At 34.0% G+C, this 16,323-nt stretch overlaps 1 long non-coding RNA gene and 2 pseudogenes across 1 annotated transcript; 2 read left to right on the top strand and 1 right to left on the bottom strand.

The window, feature by feature from the left end:
- The first annotated feature begins 379 nt into the window (after window positions 1-379).
- On the top strand, window positions 380-3,764 carry LOC107797782 (protein IQ-DOMAIN 6-like; annotated as a pseudogene).
- On the top strand, window positions 3,446-6,750 carry LOC142161729 (bifunctional nitrilase/nitrile hydratase NIT4A-like; annotated as a pseudogene).
- A 6,238-nt stretch (window positions 6,751-12,988) lies between these two features.
- LOC107797781 (uncharacterized) lies at window positions 12,989-15,556 on the bottom strand. Its single transcript, XR_001650756.2, has 2 exons — window positions 14,957-15,556; window positions 12,989-13,300 (listed from the first exon to the last, which is right to left on the bottom strand). It is a non-coding gene; the product is annotated as an uncharacterized LOC107797781 (long non-coding RNA).
- Between the last annotated feature and the right edge of the window lie 767 nt (window positions 15,557-16,323).

The raw sequence follows: 16,323 nt of genomic DNA, 5'->3' as shown, positions 1-16,323 counted from the left end.
TGGTTACCCACTACACCCACTACCCCATATCTCAAAAAAAAAACCATTAAAGTTGCAATCTTTTTCAGTTTTCAAGTCATTTTGAAAAGAAAAAAATGTTATTTTTACCTCATTAATAGTCTGAGTCTGTGTTAAATTCTTTTCCCTTCAAAGCGAAGCATTAGTTTTGGGTAGTTAACAAGAACTTTCTTTCTGCTTTAACTCTCTTTTGTTTCTATGTTGCATTGATATTTACACAAATATTTTTACTTAAAAGTAGTACTACTACTTGTTTTTGACTTCTCGAAAGTTGAAAGCTTTGTTGTCTAAAAATTTTCTTTATCTTTCTGCAAACAAGGATAGCTTGTTTTCTTGAACAGAATCTGAAGTTGGGTTTTTAAGAAAAAACAAGAAAATGGATGCTTCTGGAAAATGGGTGAAAGCTTTATAGGATTCAAGAAGTTTGAAAAAGAAGATCATGTAAGCTCAAATCTGCACTAAAAATTCAATCTTTTTACATGTACAGAGAGTTAACTGTTTGTGTACATTTTTTTTATAGGAGAAGGTGAGTGGAAAGAGCAAGAAATGGAAGCTGTGGAGGAGTTCATGGAAAGGATTTAAGCACAGAAATGGCGGTGTTGGGTCAGAAGGGTCAGATTCATCATCAGTGAATAATGATGCTTACACAGCTGCTGTAGCTACTGTGGTTAGAGCTTCTCCTAAAAGTTTGAAAGCAGTGATGGAAGAATGGGCTGCTATCAGGATTCAAACTGCCTTTCGTGGTTTCTTGGTATTCACTAATTGTACTCTCTTCATTCCTTCTTTCTTGTTCTATTTTGTGCTTAAGATTAGTGTAACCTGACTAAGTTCCCCACTTGTTTCATTTTGTATATGCTCCCCTCTTCCAATCAAAGTTCTATTATATCTCAAAAGCTGCTGGTCAAGTATTTATCTTTTCTCTTGGGTACGGGTCAACCTATGCTATAGGTAGAGGGGTCACTGGCACCCGTTAAGTTCGGCAAAAATTCATGTGTACATGTATATGTCTTGAGAAAATTGTGATAAATTAGTATTGAGTGCCCTATATGCAAAGCAAATTTTGGTTGAATCAAATCCTTTGAAATAGGCGGAAGATCTTGGTGCTGATGTTTGCTCCTGTATGATCTTGATCCACCACTCTTGTCAAGCTCAGCATGGAAATATCGACATGATGCTCCATAGTAACACTTGCCTCGGAGGAAGTCTTTACATTGTGGGAGATGACCTCTGTCCCTTCTCGTTTTGTCACCACCAAAAGTTAACCCGCGCCTAGAAGGTGACTTGCTTCTACTTCTGCGTCTCTTTGGAGAGATGCTGTATAGTTTAAGCATTGACAATTTTAAAATCATCCAAAACTACAGTAGAAATCAAATCAACAGAAGAGATATTGGGCAGAAACATAGGAAAAAGCAAATTAAAATGAGTACCTCCGAGAACGACACCGCCTCTCCTGTCTCTTCCGTGGACTCTTCCTCCTCCTATCATAAGGAGAGCGGCTTCTGCTCCAGCTTCTTCCTCTTTTTCCACGTCTCCGCTTATACCTTGGTGAATCATCAGAATCACTGTCACTTACTCCCTCCACGATTAAAGGATCTGGATTATTTAAAGGATTCTCATGCGCATGAAAATATTGGTACCACTCTCGAGAAATCGGTCCACAATCATGATAAATCCCAAAGCCAGGGGTATTCCTGATATGGAAGTGAGATATAATGGGAAAGAGAATCAAATGGAACTTACTGTGAGTCCAGTAATTGTTGCTGAAGGGCAGAAGCTTCCTGGTGATGATGCTACCGGGGAAATTCCCTCTTCAGCCGGAACTATGGGAATTCATCAGTTTGAAGATCATGTCTCTGATCAGATGCTCCTAAATGTGGATGAGAAACTTAAAGAGAACTTTGATTCGTCTGTTCCAGAGTCATCATCTGTCCAGCCATCATCAATGGTCACACCTGTCCAGCTTCCTCAATTTGCGTCTGCTAAGGAGTCATGCCCTTCAGTTGTACTCCAGATAGCACCCTTATCAGCTTCCTTTTCTTCACTTCCGCAGGCTTCAAGTACTGCATTTACTCAGCAGATGCCCAGAGATCACAACTTGCCCCCACCATTTAATTCTGCATATATGGAAAATGTTCCTCTGTATCAAGCTCCATTTCCTCATCAACCGTCTCCATTCTCTGTACCTGTGACCTCCAAATCCTGGTTCCGCCTCGACGGCTTAGAATCATGATTCATGATGGCCTTTTCCCTGAATAGTTGTGTTAAAGTCGCATGGTAGCTCTTAATTCACTGTTAAGAATGGAGTAGTGTATTAATTATTGATGTCCTGAGGTTAGAGTTAACTAGCAAAATGCTGATGAGAAATGAGGGAAATGCACTTTACTCTGAAGAACATATATATCATAATATACAGACTTGTTAAGTTAAACTAGCAGTATACTCAAAAATTTTCTGTCTTATCTTTTTTGCATAGTGAGCATGGATGAGAACTCTGTATATCCCAGCATGACTTCTTTTATTTAATAGTTTTCTAGTCTAGTGCATCAAATTCTGATTGTTTACAAAAATATACAGTACTTGATTCTCTCTGCTGATAAGATTGATACTTGTCTTGAAAAATGATATGATTGATCTGTTCTTTTTTGTATATAACTTTGTAAACAAGGGACTTTTAGTTGTGTTTATTCAAATTGATCTTGATTTGGTATTACTGAATGACAATTGTAGGCAAGAAGAGCATTAAGGGCCTTGAAAGGATTGGTAAGGCTTCAAGCACTTGTTAGGGGAACACAAGTAAGGAAGCAGGCTGCAGTGACTCTTAGGGGGTATGATAGCTGTAGTTCGGATACAAGCCCTTGCTAGAGCTCGTCGTGTCCGTATGTCTACAGAGGGGCAAGCTGTGCAGAAGAACAATATGACCAAAAGCCATGCTACTCGTTCTTCATCAAGCCCAAGTTCTGAACTTAGGAGTTTAGCTTCCTCTTCGTTCTGCGCATCAACAACGCCATTCACAATGTTGGCATCAGATAGGACTGAAGGTAGCAATAGTAGCCGACCAAATGACATGAGCCTAACTGAGTCAACGAAGGCCAAAAGAATCCTTAGACAGTCAAAGTCAATGAGTTTTTCGCCAAATTTGATGGATTGGAGAGGATTAGAACTATTTTCACCTTAAATTTACCATCGTCACAAAGTATTATTCCTTGTAAATTTTGTACCTAGTAAAAAATAGGCCTTTCTGATGAAGAGGGGATGCTGCAATGGGAGATGGGATGCTTCTATTTGGTATGTCCTTGAATTTTTTATTCCAACTTCTCTGCATCTGCTACTATAACTAGTGGCTGTCTACCCATATGAAATCTGCTCAAGAATAACAAATAGAAACAACTAAGTAGCACAAAGATAAACTGGTCAAGAAATGATAATAATGAAGGCTAACCTGAAGATAGGACCATATTGTTTGGCAGGGACAGAGAAGACATCAGGGCCATATTTAGCCATCAAAGGAAGGTGTCCTACAAGGGGAAAAGCTGGAGGACCTGGTACTTTTCTCACACGCCAATAAGGTCCATAGAAGTAGACCAACACACCAGCTACAAAGGCTAAGATAGTGCATATTGTTGAGACCAAAGATGGTGACTTTATTAGTACTTCTGCAGTGTTTTCTATTGATTGTAGAATGGTTTTACTTAGGAACTCCATATTTGTTTTTTGATGGAGAAGGAGATCAAATGGATGTTCAAGTATATGAGCAAACAAATACTATATATATATATATATATATATATATATATATATATATATATATATGTTTAGGAGAATCTTTAAATTAATGGGGTTGAGCCGGCCTTTTTTTTTTAATCTATGATCAAATCATGTCATGAGTTGTTGGTCTTTGTTCTTACTGATGGCTATGCTTAAATGGTGGTGTGACCTATAGGTCACGGGTTCGAGCTGCGGAAGCAGCCACTAATGCTTGCATTAGACTACGTCACACCCCTTTTGGTGTAGCTCTTCCTCATATCCTGCGTAAATGTGGGATGCCTTGTGCACCCGGCTGCCCTTTGTGGTTAGAGGAAAATTGTAAGTATTCATTCAATATTAAGATTAAGCACCAGGAGAAAGGACCTTAGCTAGTAAATTCAGGTCACAGAAGTCAAAAATTGTTTATTTGGGATAAAGAGAATCAACAAACATGTTATGAAATTTAAATTCTCATTCTTGGCTTCTTGGCTAATATAGCTCATCGTAAAAAAATTCTATGTCCTTTACATTTCACTAAACATATGTGTACTCTTTGTTTGTCTGTGTCCCTGCAAAAGCTTCCCATCCTTCCTCTCTTATCTCCCCCTCAGTCCCTCTGTCTTTCTCTCTTACATCTATTTTTTTGCTGGTGAGGTTGATCGTCTGGCAGCAGCTGCTGGAAATACAAGCTAAGGTGTACGTGGTGATAGGTGTTATTGAGAGAAACGGACATACACTATATAGCACAGTTCTTTTCTTCAACTCTCAAGGTTGCTACCTTGGGAAGCATCGGAAGATAATGCCAACGGGATTGGAGCGAGTTATCTGGGGTTCTGGGGATGGATCAACAATTCCAGTTTATGACACTCCACTTGGAAAAATAGGTGCTGCAATACGTTGGGAGAACAGAATGCCACCTCTAAGGACCGCGATGTATGCTAAAGGTCTGACATTTGCTGCTAATCTCTTAGGTTCTTCTGTTACTACAACTTCGAGTATCATGGCATTTAGGGACACTTTGAATTGGGAATAAGCTATCCTTTCTCTGTGTTGCCTTTAAGTTCCTTGCATTTGGTGATAAAATTTATCTATGAAAGCGGTTGCTTCATTTGGTGCTATTAAAGTAATGAACCCATATGGCTTCGAAGTTCTGGTGTAATCAGATATCGATGCATCTTCTTGTAAGAGAGTTCTGGCATAAATTTTCATCCATAATTCACTGTGCTTATTCATGCTGCAGTAATTTCTGATTATAATGTCTTCAAACTTATGAATTACTGGATACATTATAGGGAATTCTGCAAGACCTATTGTAGGGCGGTAAAGCAATTGTATTCTAATCTTATGCTTTGGCTCATGAAGCTGAATTTCAATCTCTATCCACAGGTCGAATGATACATCATAACTTTTGTAGATATGCCTTCTGGAACGATTGTCCTCATTTAATGACCTGTTTTGAGCCCCTTGGGCTTCGGTTCAATGGAAAAGGTAGTACAGTGTGGTAGGTACACGTCACGAGTTTGGAACCTAGTTGTTGCACCAAGTTTGGTATTTAAGTGAAGGGTAGAGGAATGGACCCGTTATCCTTAGAGTTTCAAGCTGAAATAGTGGATATTCTCGGTCATAAAAATATGGCCTTTTTTAGTCAACTTGAGTACGAATGGAAAGTTTGTTTAATAATGTAACTACGAGATGTATTGAGCCACTAATCTTGACCTTTTCAGGAAGGGGGGAAGGGCGGGGGGAAGTGTTATTTTAAAATAGCATTACTGGGAATGGATTTTTTGGTTTATATCACTGTTGTATAACACTTGTTTGAGAAATGGATTTTACATGAGATGTCCCAGAAAAGCTAGTGAATGTTCATATAGGAATCTTTGTGGTGATTTTAAGAACAATATCAGGTTAAAATTGGGCAATGATAGGAGGATTAAGTTGTGGACTGCAGGTTAAAATTGGGCAATGATAGGAGGATTAAGTTGTGGACTGACAGGTGGGGTCAGATGAAGGGTTGCTGAAAGATCAGTTGCCAAATCTGTTTACTGTGGTTTTAAATAAAGACCATCAAATTGGTTATTGTTTCTCCAGATTTGGATGAAGTGTTTCTCCAGATTTGGAACTTTAATGATTGGGAAATTGAAAAGTAGGTCTCCTTTTGCAGAAGCTACAGTCAGCTGAAGGGAAAGAAGAGCTTGTTTCTTTTGTAAAACATAGATGTATACAAAATCTGTATTTCTGGGCGTTAGGAAATTTTGTAATCAACTTGACAGAAATTATGGACTTGTTAGACTCTCTTGATATGTAGTGAAGAAAAAGTCTTGAAATTTTGTATTTTCTAGAGTACCCTCTTGGTACGTTTTATTCATAAATTACTTCATTTCTTGAAATGAATATGCTCCTAATTGAACTTCCACAGAATTTCTAAGCTCTTTTATGTTGACAGGCATTGAAATATATTGTGCACCGACAGCTGATGATAGGGATGTGTGGCTGGCATCTATGGCGCACATTGCATTGGAGGGTGGTTTCTTTGTTTTATCGGCCCATCAGTGTTGTCGGAGGAAAGATTATCTACCTGCACCAGAATATGTTTTTTCCGGCATAGAAGAAGATCTTACACCGGATTCCATTGTTTGTGACGGCTGGCCGGACCACTCAATGAAATGGAGGGATTTGTCTTTGCTAATTTAGTGAGCTGTCTTATTTTGCATTCTCTAATTGAAATTAATTATGTGCCACGCATGGAATTGTCACACATCAGCTGTTGAAAAGTGATTTGCTCAACTCCTTTGTTAAAGTAGAAAAAAGGAAAACAAAAAAGAAGTCTTCTCGTCCTGAAAAAAAAGAAAAGTGAAGAATGAAAACAGGATTGGTGCTTGTTTTACTTGTCACCAAGCCTATGCCAACTTACTTCTCCACGTAGCATGTATGTGCTTCTCACGAATTGCTCTGCTTAATAACATTGGTTATGGATGAAATGTTTCTTCATTGTGAGACTATGAGGTAAATGTATCTTAGATATACATGTGTATGCCCCAGTATGCATATTGGTTATGCCCCGGCACATTGTTTCTTGTTGTGCATTTAGATCTCTGAGCTCTTGCAACACTATCTTTATGATGATCACTCTAATTAATCCTGTCAATTTGACTATTTTGTGGTCTCTAAAGCTTGGTCTACGTCAGACAGGATGTGTAGTCTGCATTTGCTCCTCTTTCTGTGTATATTTACTCGGATAACCAAGTGCAGATGACTGCAATTATACTCTGGTTTCCATATTCAATACGATAAATGAAAATAAAAGAATTTCATTTGCCTTGACATACCTGTATTGAGCAGGTGTGACATGTTTGTTTATACTTTGTATGGATTCTTTAAAGCACACTAAAAATTACCAAACTGCATGTACTTGTACAGATTACTTTTACACACCTGTATCTATGTGTGTATCCGTAGCTGAATTCATTCAGCATGACTCAAGCGTGATTGACTTGCATTATTATATAAACATATTTTCTTGGATGGGGTCGATGGGTGATCAAGAAGGCCCATGGTCGAGGTAGGTGACCTCCATTGCCTAAGGTCCAGCCCAAGTGGTCGAGCCTACTTCATAATCTTTTTACATGCATTATTAGATATTCCATTTCTCCCCCTACACACCTGCACACATATTATCATACTCCAGCCTTCATTAACTATCAATTTGAACAGAATAGCTCGAGCCAAGTTTGATTTTGATGTGGTTGGGACCTGAAGTTGTTAGCTTGATCGTGAGGGATCAGCCGGTGAACCCTGTTAGTTTCACTTCTAGACCTAGTTAAGCAGATAGGTCTTCCAAATAACAAGGGTCAAATCTCTGTGTGGTGAAAAATTGCTGAAGCTTGTATACTAGTCCTTTATTCATGTACATTTCTTAAGACTTACCTATTGGCTAACTAAATAGTAAATACGTGAAACATGTTGATATTCAATTTTGGTCAAATCCAGCTTGTTGTCCGTCTTGCTCTTGATTCCTGATTCATTAGCTCGTTTCTGGAAATCTCTTCTGTACATTCATATAGCTTAGAGATATAATATATAGCTTGAATTTATTTTGAAATTAATCATATCTTACGATAACAAAATGTTACTTTAAACAATTTCAGTACTTTAAACTCATCAGACTCCCAATACCTTTTGGGATTGTCTGCACGAGACCAAAAAAATAATAATATCCGTGGATTGAAATTAGACTTTTCTCTCAATTTTCTTTCTACTGAGCTACGTGACTACAATTTTAAGTCCACGGTGTACAACTATAGCATTAATCTCGTGAAAACTAGTATTATTTACTGTATCACTTGTTTCTTGTTGAGATTGGTGGATGGGTGTAGAGTGGGAAGAAAACTAAAAGTCTTAAATAGAAGCAAATGGAAGAAAACAGTCTTGTAACAAATAAATAAATAAATAAGATGTTGGACTTAACTAGCGCAAACATATTATTAATATGGTGCGATATTATTCGTTTTGGGCAAAGCTTGTATGATTTCCCTAAAATACCTCACACCGTTAAGATTGTGAGGCCTTCTAGGAAAATCTTAACATGCTGTGAGGCCTTCTAGGAAAATCGTGCGGGTTTGGCCCAAAACAGATAATATCATACCATGTTAAGAGTATCTTTGAGCTGGTTGAACATATCAACTGGTATTAGATGTGAGGCTCGGTATGCACACAAAAGAAGTTAGTTGCTGGCTTCAGTTGCCATAAATACTCTAACGATGTGGGCGGCACACAATAAATCTTAGAAATTGACCCGTGGAACTCAGCTAGAGGGGAGACCCGTGGATCATGGTAGTGGACCATGTAGAACTTATTTCAAGGGGGAGATTGTTGGGTGTCCGAACAAAATTCCACATTGGTAGCTAAAAAAATTGGTAATCTACATATAAGGTGTATGAATCTCTTAATGGTGTGAGACCAACTTCGTATGTGCTTACCCAAAACGGACACTATCACACCATCTTAAGAGTGTTTTTAGACCGGTTAAACTCAGCACAAAGCTTTATACATCTCATTCTATCCTATGTATAAAATGCGTAATTTCCATCTTTCTTTTTTATATGAGCTAAAGTAATATACATTATAAAGATTTTAATACTACTATGATAATTTAATTTGTGATAACGTGCCGACAAGTGAAGATTCTAGATTGCATTTTAAACAGGGAATTGAGAGTGCAAAAGGTTAGAATATCACATGAATTCAGGCAGGCCCCTACCAATTAACCCTCAAATTTCTCTTTTTAACTTTACACACTGTCAAGTGTCAACTACCAAGAAAAATAAAGTGTCAACTGCACCTATTTTGCTAGCAAGTCCTTACAAATTGAAATCTTAGGGGCCCAATTAAACAAGTCCTTCTAATTTTCTAATTGCATGTACTGTCAATTTCTTACTCCACTGAATAGTAACTGAGAAAATCTTCTCAAAATATAGTTTTAGAATTGGTATAACGGTCCAAATGGCAGGCAAAACATTGGTAAAAGAAAATGAATCAGCCTAACTTTAGTGGTGTTCAATCACTTTCACTGACAAATGTTTTAGCTACCAAAACTAGAGTCGGAGACAAGATTTTAATCCTACGTATCTGAATTTTAAAATAACGACTTCAAATCAATTAGCGAATTTTTTTTAGTAGTATTTGGCATTTGCTCCAAATCAATTAATACAAGATATGGTTCGACCTTTGGGGAAGAAAAAATCCTGGTATATGGATAATGGAGCGCTTCCTCCTTTGATGAGTTTTACACGGCGAGAATTTAAGTTAGTTGATGTTCCAAAGCGGACACTAAACATTTGGTGAAAAATAAAAAAAATAAATTATTAGGAAAATGTATTTTTTGTACAAATTTATCACTTGACCATAATTAAGTACTACAAATTCTAAACTATTTTTATGATTGGTAAGATTAAATTCTACGTTTGATACAAACATCGAGTACAATTAATTTTTTTAATTATATACTTAATTGGGATACAATTGATTTGGCAAATTGCGTTCAGTTGAAGTAAGCTAAGACAAACATGAGACATATACATCGCAATATGTTTCTGTTTTTGTCCTTTTCTGGCCATAGAACTTCTACATTTTGGTCCATACCATGCAATAAAATAAATGTTTTGTTTACTATGGCTACAGAAATCCAATAAATAAATTTAGAAGAGAAGCAATGAATTATTAGACATGATGTATGCACATGACAATCATTCTATGAATTAAGACAACTTAACGTGAACCAAGCGAATTTTATATAATATAGTGTGCCAGCAACCGTTCCAAGGAATTAAATAAAGTCATTTTTTAAATCTTCTCTTTTAATTTGTAAATTATTAGTTGAATCTTGAAATCAATGAGCAATTCATTACAACTGGACCTTGGCAATGATCAAAGTCATTTTGGTCTAAATAATATACAAGACAGTCATTATAATTGCCATGGAAATATTAATACATCAACCCTAGCTGCCACCCCAGAAACAAGTCATTTTAATTGGTGTATTCCTTGCATAATGATCTGCATTTTTATTTTTAAATCTACTTGATTTTTTTTTTGTGTGTACAATACTATGTTAATGCTAATATTTTTGTAAGAATTTTTTTGAAGAATACATTCACTAGCAAATAGCTATACTAATGCCATGGAGGTTAATATTTTTATCATATTATTTTTCCTTAGAGTTGAGTCTTGCCTAGAGTTTATCTAAAACAGCCTTTCTACCTTAAGATAGGAGTAAAGTATGCATATTTAATTTTACAATTATGGACGGTGCTTTAACCAATTCTGGATATAATAGAGGATCTTTTTTACTTTACCCTGCACCAGAAACTATTTATATTCGGTAGCCGAAAAAGTGCATAAAATTTATATTTTTTGTATATAACATACACAATGTATATATATATATATATATATATATATATATATATATATTGACTATTATTTTGAAAGTAGCTATACAATATCATTTTTCCTATTTCAGGTATTTGACTATTTAAGCGTTTGAAGGGTTCCATATTTTATATCTGAAGATGATATTTTAAAGGCAGATAATATAGTTAAAATACAATTTTGAAAGAAAAAAAAGACAATTTTGATCAGTTGATTGGTTGGTCAATGCCAACCAGAGAAAACGGTGATGAAATAAAAATAAAATATTTAGTTTTTTTTTTGTTTCATTTTAGTGTACCAAAAAAAATCATTGCCATCTTCTCTTTTTATTTTTATTTTTCATCAATAGGATAGGAATAATTGCTTGTGGTCTTGCCAGCTCTATAACACTATATCACATGCCTTTATTCCTAGTACTAGATGGCATACCCGTGCGATGCGCGAACTCAATTATTGCTTTTTTTTTTGTGGAAAAATAATATTGTATAGTCACTATCAAAATATTAACCCAAAAATGTATTTCTTTGTATATATATTTTGTGTGTGTATATATATAATTATATATATGTTATACACAAACACTATACACTTTTTCGGCCATCGAATATAATTCTGGCGCGAGCTAAAACTTAAAAGCCCCTCATTTTTCTTGTTTTCTTCCTTTTAATATTTCTTGATCTATTACTAATTACACATTTATTCGTCTTTAAGGAAAGAAGATAGAAAATAGGTTTTTGTGTGATAACATATAGAATATAATCATGTTTACCTATATTGTTTTTTATGTGTTGCGTTACGTACATTTTTAATCTTTCTGAAATCGTATTTTCACAATTACTTTATAATATTTGTCGAAGTCCGACACTTTATTATAACAAAGATTATACAATACTTCAAGTACAAGTTAGAGTATTTTTACAAAAGTTCTACACTTTTTAATTTAAACAAATACTTCCATGCCACCAAACTTAAAATTGATTTAAAAAAATGACTAAAAAGTTAGTTGAAAAATAAGTTGAGATGTGCTCTTTCAGTATTTTCAATTGTGTTAATATATTGCTTTACTTTTTTTATTATACAAATTTGAATAACAAAATATATTCATTTATTGCCAAATAGATGATGCAAAAATATTTTTTTGGTTCTTTGAAATAATAATCGTGATTTTTGAATTATTGAAAAAATAATAATAACTAAATTTGTATTTTATTCTAGAGACATATTTGGATAATTCATTAAAAATAAATACAATTTTCAATCACACATTTTTTCGAGTTTCATTTGATGTGATTGAGATATCGATTCTCTAGGGTGTAGTACTACTTTCTTTACTATAATTATTTGTTGAGCATTTTCTGAAAATAATTAATTTTTTATTTATGTATTTTTGAAATTTATATAATTGTAGAATTCTTTATTAAAAACAGAGGAAGTACCCGATTAGCTTTGGTCATAGAAGAAGAAGTACAATCACACATAAATGATACTTCTCATGCTGCCTAATATATAGTAAAGAAAAAAAATACCAAATTAGATTATTCTCAAATAATGTTTTATAATGGGAATTATTTTTATATAATTTAAATAAATTTCAATATCCTTTAATAAAAATGGTACTTGAAACTATATTTTATTCTTAAATATATTTTTTTCCTGATTTATAAAGTGTCCAATTGAAATTACAATTTAATGAGAATTTAAAATGATATCAATTGATATTAATATAAGAACATTTTAATAAAAATATACATAAATCATCGCCACGTTTTAAAAAAATATTATTTACCAAAAATATTTAGTAAATAAAACAAATGAAATAATTTTTCTTAAGAAGATAATAGAATTTTATATATAAATGTATGTTACCATAAAATATTTTTATCAAATGAACGTTTAAATTATAAATTGCCTAACAGATAAATCTTTTAGTTAAAAATACTTATTGAAAAAATATTTTTAAACCGTGAAAGTGATAATAGAGAAATAATCTAGTTTCAAACAAATCAAAAAGTAAAAGTAGTCAAGTAATGCATTTAAAGAAGCAAGTTAAGGTTGAGTGGGAAGTGGGGTCCACTAATTCAATAGATTAAGGCCACGTTGATTTTGTTTTCTTCGGTCATTAGGAATCCAAAGGCTGTAACCAAGCTTTTAAGCCTACTGTACAAGCAAACAATGCAGTTATATTTTTGAATGACCATAATGCCCTTGGTCGATCTCCTCCTCTCCCTTCTATATAATATATAATATATATAAACTAGATGTTCTGCACGGGCCAACGACCGACGCTTCAACAACAGAATCCTAGAATACGTGATCAACTTTATTAATTAACACCAAATGTTATGTAGTAAGTTATATACATCTTGTAAGTTAGTCAAAAAGTTAACAGGTGCAGACATTTGCCTTCTCGTGTGTATATCGCCGATGCATCTTCAAATCTGTATTTGCATTCTCGTGTGTATATTGCAACTTCAGAACATCAGTAGTTTGTTTCTTCTAGCTTGCCCGTAGTATTCAAGCAGGTACTGCGTTCGAACATCCTTGTGTTCCTATCTTCGTTCCGAAAACTGCTGGTAGCGCCTCTTGGATCACCAGGCATGATTCCATTTAACTACAAACATAGATAAAATACTTGCATTGTTGAGTAGCTATGGGACAATGCAAAGAGAAACTTATGTATTCTGAGTTACTGGAGTAAAGTTAAAATTTATTACATAAGGTATAACTTTTTGTCAGACAATAATTGTGCAATGTTGTTCAAATAAAACCAATAACTATGGAGAGGAGGGCTAGAAGTAAAGAGCCTATATACATTTCCATATAAGTTCAATTGACAGTTATGTGAAGGAGGGCTTAAGGTTAAAAGCTTATAGCAAGAGCTGACAGAGTAGTTGCCATCATTATCCTTTTTCCGGATCATTCTGTTAAATTCTGTTGTAGGAAGAGGAATTGCATAAAATCTGCAACATTTTATCAGCAATGCACAAAATGTCTTCATCAGTTATCCAGTAACTTAGTTTACATAGATAGATAAGTTTAGTAGAAACATAGTTTTAGTGAGTATTACTATATATTGTCAGCATATCCATGTCTCTGTTAAATGTCATAGAACTTTCTTATTTGATGCACAAATATTGATGCTTTCTCAACAAAAGAAAAAGTACGCACAGATTGTTCATACTTCTGTTCACGACCAAGGCAACAACTGCACATAAAAAGTTTTATAGCAAGTAGTACTATATGTTGTCAGTGTAACCATGCTTCTTGTTAAATATTATAGAAGGTTATTATTTGATAAATAAATATTGATGATAAGTATTCATTCTCAACAAAATAAAAAGTATGGTCAGATTATTCATACTTCTGTTTATGATCAAGGTAAAAGCCGCACATAAACATGAAAAATTAGTAAGTTTGCCAGAACCAAGTTGGTACTCAGATGAATAAGTTAATAACAAGACTGATCAATATAGGCGATATTACTACCTACATGTATCTGTATATGTTGCAATATAGGCAACAATACTACCTACAATGTAAGTGCTACATAAGAAGAAAAGGGAAAAAACATCATTCGGTGTGTATGAGTAATGCTAAGTGCACAGGTATTGATGTTAGATGTATTTGATTTGGATTAATGAAGTTCACTTAGATAACACATCAAAAATGTATTAGAAGAAAAGAATCCACAATCCATGAGATACTGTAATTATAGAGTACCAGGCATTAAAAAGGTATACATATGCAACATCCTATAAAGAAATGAATGAGTCCCTTTTTAAAATACAAAAAGAGCATCAAACTTGACATGCATAGTGCCTTCCAGATGAAAGTATCACAGAACCATCGAAGACAAATTGATGTTCTCCATATGGATATCCTAAAACGCCGGTCCATCAAATTAACCTTAAGCATTATAATTCAACACCACAAACATCCTAACTTTCACTTCTTTCATTTCATTTAAATATGCAATCAACTTGGCTTTGTCTTGACGATTGGCTGAAGCGAGGGTGGCCGAAGCCACGACCTTTGCTTTTCTTAACTTTCTTCTTAGGATTTCCTGTTGTGCAAGGGGAGATTGTTGAATAAATCTTATACTATGTACCTAAACTTCAATAGGACCATCACAATCTAACAACGGGGAAAAAAGGCTTCACATTAACACACCATCACAATTACTAAATGGCAACAGTAACATAATAAATTACTGTACCCCTTTTGCTTTCACGAACAAAGAATTGTTTTAAAGTTCATCGTGACTTACTTGAAAGAGTATCTTTTTGTCGATTACTTCTCTTTGACGCTCATATTTCCAACTTCCTCTTTATAATACGTTTATGTGAACAAACGACCATAGGCTGGGTTTGGTGTCTTTCTTGGAGCTTTCTCTTGTTCCATCCTATCAAACATCAGTTAGGAGGTAGATATTAGTGGAGGCATCACCTTCCACGTACACTTTCAAAGAGACCGAAGAAATTTTAAATCACTAACATGAAAACATTTGTCTCAAAGACAACAATAACGATGAAAAGTAAATATACAAAGTATTTCAATAAAAAAATTCATCATTTTTTAGATTCGACGTAGAAAAGCGTAAATAAAGAAGCTCATAAAAAAAGAAGAACTTCGTCAAAAGAGAAACAGAATAGTGAAAGCAAATGCTCAAAGGAATGAGTAAGCACACAATAATATAAGATGGACAAGGCATATCATCAAATACCATATGCACATAGTCTACTTCAATATTTTTTGTTACTTTATCACGATATAGGAAAGATTGGCTCCTTTAGTGCAATCAATTTTAGCCAAATTTATCTTCTTTGTCTGCATTGTTTCGCTTTCTAATTATCTGATTGGCTTAGGTATCCAATCTATAATTCTAGGCTCGTATACGGGCCAACATTGTAATCTTAATATTGTTGTTTGTCGGTGCTCAATTAATTTTTTGATAAATAAATCGATCATTGTTATATCCATTTAATAACTGATAGAGAATGATATTGGGGATCACAATTTACAATTAATTTATTTTAATAATTTACAAAATATTAAACTATAAATTATAACCTGCTTAAGTTGCTCCAATTATTAACATAAAAAAACTATGTGCTATAATACTCATTTTAACATCAATGTCAAATATAAACATTAAATTGTAAAATTGATTGAATGGTATTATTTCCCCACTATATTTGAATTTTTAACAAGATAATACATTAAAGGTACAAGTGTAATTTATATTAACAATTTTTCTACAATAAAAAACTTATCGATCTATTTGTAAACTACTTTTGAATACATCCAATTTGGTCTTCCAAGTGTTTCAATAGTAAGAACAATCAGTTACCTAACGAAAGTTAAAACGAACAACATCATCCTTTACAATACGACAAAAGTTGAATTTTTTTTTTTATGATTTTACTTTATGTCTTGTATACAACAAAATCAAAAGAAATTTTTAGTACAGTCAACAAAGAGAACTTCACTTGCATCCCTAAAGAGGCAACTTACTACTTCAAACAAAGAGAACCAACTGCATTAAACAAGTATTAACATGATATAAATTGTAGTAATTCAATATAGTAGTTCAAATTATATTTTATTATAACTCGTTTAAAATGATGTTACTGG

The sequence above is a fragment of the Nicotiana tabacum genome, chromosome 18, assembly GCF_000715075.1.
Source record: "Nicotiana tabacum cultivar K326 chromosome 18, ASM71507v2, whole genome shotgun sequence".
NCBI classification, from domain to species: Eukaryota; Viridiplantae; Streptophyta; class Magnoliopsida; order Solanales; family Solanaceae; genus Nicotiana; species Nicotiana tabacum.
This window is presented reverse-complemented; position numbering and strand designations above follow the sequence as displayed.